The sequence below is a fragment of the Neomonachus schauinslandi genome, chromosome 6 (assembly GCF_002201575.2).
Source record: "Neomonachus schauinslandi chromosome 6, ASM220157v2, whole genome shotgun sequence".
Classification (NCBI taxonomy): domain Eukaryota; kingdom Metazoa; phylum Chordata; class Mammalia; order Carnivora; family Phocidae; genus Neomonachus; species Neomonachus schauinslandi.
Genome location: NC_058408.1, coordinates 26,959,080 through 26,963,944, shown reverse-complemented (window position 1 = coordinate 26,963,944; position 4,865 = coordinate 26,959,080).

Below are 4,865 nucleotides of genomic sequence, written 5' to 3'. Positions count from 1 at the left end.
CTTAAAAAAAAAAAAAAAAAAAAAAAAAAAAAAAGAATATGGGAAGGAGTCGGTGGCCCTCCAGTGTCACCTGTGCAGCCTTCTCAGGCTGACCACCCTGTGACACTGATGTGCAGACTCTCCGAGAGAACAGGTGTGTTTGTTTAACAGGGGCCTTCTGGAGACGGTACTTTAACTTACAATGCTTTTTAGAGTTGGAACCCTTTTATACAAATGAAACCTTAATCAGATGTTCAGAAACATTGACAGATTTGGAAATTAAGAAAAGGGAGTTCAGAGTCCTTTGCTTTTACCTCCCCTCTGTGCCACGGGATCGTCCCTGAGCAGCCCCCAAAGGTACTCTCTCAGTCTGCAAATCCTGTCTTCTTTTATTTCTTTAAAGATTTTATTTATTTATTTGACAGAGAGACAGAGAGAGAGAGGATGCAGGGGAGGGTTAGAGGGAGAAGCAGGCTCTCCGCAGAGCAGGGAGCCCAATGCGGGACTCGATCCCAGGACCCTGGGATCATGACCTGAGCCGAAGGCAGACATGCTTAACCGACTGAGCCACCCAGGCGCCCCCTCCCATCTTCATTTAAAGAGGTAGTTGTGATGGCTCTACTTTTGGGTATTTTAGAAGAGGAAGTATGAGAAGAAGAGACTCCCAGTCCTCCTTTCCCCACTAGCCTTTGACGTTAGTCCCCCTGGGGTGGTGATAGTGAGGGTGACCATACAGCCAGGTGTGTCTCAGTTTACACCTGAGTCCTGGTGTGATTGTTCACAGTGCCTCCATTCATTCTCAAGAACGGCCTTGTTTGGACAGTAAGTCGTATGCTCACCCAAGTGGGAGGCCATGTCTCGGGAAGAAGTGGCCCAAACCTAACTTCTGGGGAGCAGCTGGGGAGATGGGCTTCACAGAAACAGGCCCAGGGGAGCCTGTTAGAGACCTCACTCCCTGTGCCTACTTGAATGTGCACGGCATGAGGACATGGAGGGCCTGGGTGGCCGTCGGTGCCCACGGGTCCTTTGGTAGCATTTTATACTCCTCAGATCAGTTTCTGTCTTATCTCCTTGGACCCTCATGATGACCTAGAAGATCACTAGAGCGTGTTATGTGTTATGACCTTCATCTTCCAGATTTGGGAACCCGAAGCCCAGAGAGATAAAGTCTCACTGCTGGTCTTTTCGGGGGCCTGGAGAACTGGTGCTTTTGAAGGGATTTGTGCAGCCATGAGAAACTGTCAGGAGAGCTTTTCCAAGAGGTTTCCTCTGGCAGTGGCTTCCTCTAGCTATATGGATTTTTAGTTTTCTTGCTGTGTTCAGAGTGGGCCCGGCCTTGAGGTGCCTTAGGAGCCTAAGGTGCTAAGAGTTACCCCTGAACGTTGGGCCGTGACCCCAGCCCTCTGTGTACGTTAACTCCAGCGATCCTCATCAGCTGTCTGAGGTGGGCATTGCTATCATCCCCTCTGGGCTCATTTCACAGATGAGGCACTGAGGCTCAGAGAGATTAAGTATCTTTCCCGAGTCATATGAGTGGTCAGTGGAGGAGTCAGCATTCAGACCCATCAGTCTGCTCCAGAGTCTGCCTTGCAAAGCAGGAGTGGCCCCTGTCTTGCTCTCAAGAAGCTTTAATTTTCAGAGGGCAAGATAAATGAACCTATTCCCAGGCCTTGAGCCAGTTTTTACCATTTTGGAGTTCCTCTTCTTTGAACTTGGGCAGGCATGGCCTGCCCAGAGACGACCCTGTCACGTGTGTCTGTTCAATTCCGTGTGTGTTGTGACCGTGCGTTGGAGCGTCCAAAGATAAGTAGGACATGGTTCTCACCCCTGAGTCTTCAGATGAGATGATGTGTCACAGAGAGAGGAAGGAATAAAGGGCTGTGCTGGGTCCATGGAAGGGTCGATCTTACCTAGGGGGGAATCAGAAAAGGCTCCATGGACGAAGTAGTGTTTGAGGTGGGCTTAGAAGGGTGATGGGAAGTTCTTTAGGCTGACATGGAAGGGGAGACTGAGGCAGGCTGGGTGAGATGCTAGAAGGTCGTGAGCCATAGTCAGTCCAGGGCGCATGACAGTGAGCAGGGTAGGGAGTAACAGAGGAGGAGGGTCACTGGGCTCTCAGAGGAGAGGAAGAGTGAGGGCAAGGCTTTTTGGGGTGGTGGGCTGAACAGGGAGAGGGACGGGGGAGGAGAAGCTTCTGGGTTAGAGGGAAGGAGAGGTGGCTGCTGAACGTCATTGCCCTGGGACTGTAGTATCTGAAAACCACGCAGGGTGAGGGGAGCCCAGGACTGTTTCTGCAGTTCCTGCAGGAATGTGGTGTGGTGTGCGGGGCCCAGGGGACTGCTCACAACTCAGTTTGGAGCCCCTACGGGGGATGGGGTTGAGGGAGAGATTCGGGGGGGGGGGGGATGGCGGCTGAGGCCTTGGGCGTGGGTCGCTTCCGGTGGGAAAGTGGCTGCTCGGGAGCATGGTGGCAGCTGTGCAGAGATCTTCCTTCCCCGGGGGGGCGGGTGGAGGAGGGCCGAGATGAGCAGTTCCTAGGCTGCCATGGCCTTGGACGAGGGCGAGAAATCGTGAAGGAGTCATGGCCGTTCTTCCCCTTTCTCAACCTCCATCCCCTCCTTGGGGTCAGACAGACTGGGATGGAATCCTAGTTCTTCCTCTTCACAGCTCTGTAGACTTGGGCACATGACTCTGAGACCCAGTCCTCACATCTGTGGAGTGGGAAGAATTGAGTCTTCCTTGCGAGGAATTGTGAGGATTAAAGTAAGTGAATATATGACAACAGATAGCACAGCGCCTGGCATGCAGTAAATAGCCAATAAGTCAGAGCTGCTCTCATAATCGGTATTATTTTCCTGGAGGAAAATACCTCCCTTCCTCCGGTCAAGTGGGGGCACAGCCCTCCTCTCTTACCTCATCGCTCCGGGGGGCTTCCACCCTGACACCCCCTCTTTGCCTAGCTCATGGCCCACTCACATGGGCACAGCGCCAGCCAGGTTTGCCCTGGCCCTTTGGCCTCCACGAGCTCCCTCCCCAAAGTGGGGCCAGCCTGCCATCTGGTAGGGCAGTGGGGAGCCAGCCCGTGTGTGTGTGTGTGTGTGTGTGTGTGCGCGCGCGCGCGCATGTATGCGTGCACGTGTGTGGCTGGCCAGAGCATCAGACCCAAGTGCACAACCCTCCTGTTTGCGGGGAAGAGATGGGGGTGACTTTTGAGAAACCAGAGAGGCCTCCTATTTGCCAGACACCTGGTGTGGGTCTGACACCCGCCCCAACATGCGCACGCACATGCACACTCACCCCCACGCCTGCTCTCTCTGGAGCCCCCTCCCTCTGTTTCACAGCCTCCCCACACTCCTCACTGGCAAAGCCCCTCAAATGCTCACTTTGGGGGCTGGTAGCTGTCGCCTCGGAATCAGGACCTGGGAATGTTACTTAGAAATGGTGCAGGAGTCGAGGAGACTTCTGTTAGGCTGAGATGATAATTGTGCTATTTAAAGCTGGCCCTGGAGCCAGAAGGAGCCAGGTGTCCCTGCGTGGCTGCCCTAGAGCTGCCTTCTGCTCTCCATGCTGCACCAGCGGGGCCAGGGTGGGGGGGCCCCGGCCAGCCATCTCGGGGCGTCTGCCTGGCAGCACCCTCGGGCTCGTCCTCAGCCTGCTCTCCACGATGCCATTTCACTAGGGGAGGCAGAGTGGCTCCCTGGCACCTGGCTGGGAGGGAGGCTGGGAAAGGGATGGTGGCAGCCAACCTCTCTGTTGCCAGAATGATCAGGAGGATTTGGGGAGGCCAAGTTGGACCCAATAGCTAGCACATTACCGCGGGCGGCCTGAGGTCTGTTCTCCCTTCCTGAGAACTTCCCAACCCCTTCCCTGTAAGGAGTTAGCACCACCCCTCCCATAGGCCTGCCTTTGCCCACCACTCATGGTCGTTCATGCGCCCCTGTGATCCTGCACTGCTTTCTGCTTTCCCAGCCTCTGGTTATCTGTGATCTCCTCCCTCGAGGGTGGGCAGAACAAGGGTCGTGGGTTCCATCTGACAGCAGAGCTCCCAGTAGGTGGTGACAAGCCCAAGGTCATCCAGCTGATCGGTGGCAGAACTGCAGCCTAGGTGTTCAGAGTCCCAGCTCTACACTACACTGCGGGATGCCTGGGGATCTTTGGGCTGAGGCTGCTCCCAGGCCCCTGAGTTCCTGAGCACGCTATCCTCTTCTCCAAAGGACACATTCTGCCACAAGGGGCCCCTTCCCCAGCCTGGTCTTCACTCCTGCTCTCTCATTTTTTCCTGGGGTGGGATGGGGGAGTGGGAGGAATGAGGGCCCGGCTGCTGATGAGCTTGGAGAGGTCTGGGGGGGCCATCGTGGCGTTCAGCCTCACAGATCGGAGCATTCAGGGTGAAGGGTCCTGGACACAGTGGGTGGGAGAACTGGAGGAATTGCTGATATCAGCACCAGTGAGTTACCAGTCCTGGCAAGACTGGGCTGGCAGCCCCTCCTGTCCACTCCCTGCTGCTCTGTGGGGCAGGGATGTTGAGGTAGGGAGGGTGCAGACAGGGTGCTACTTTTCACCTCTGTCGTTTGCTGGGACCCTGCCCTCCACAGTGGCTGTCCAGCTTGGGGAAAGGATGCTCTGGGTTAGTGTCTGTGTCTAGTCTGTCTGGGAGCATGTGTGTGGCCGCACGCGTATGTCCCAGGTCCCCAGGGTTCTGCGTCTGCCTGTATGCGTGTGTGGGCGCACCCCCGTGCCGGCCTGAACTCCTGGGCCCTCTGGGAAGGGCTGTGGGGGTGAGCTCAGGAGTTCTCAAGCTGGTGCTCTAGCTTGTGTCGGATCCAGGCCCACATTCCTCCCCAGCCTCCCTCCTGCTGCTCCCATTTTGCCTGGATCCTGAGTAC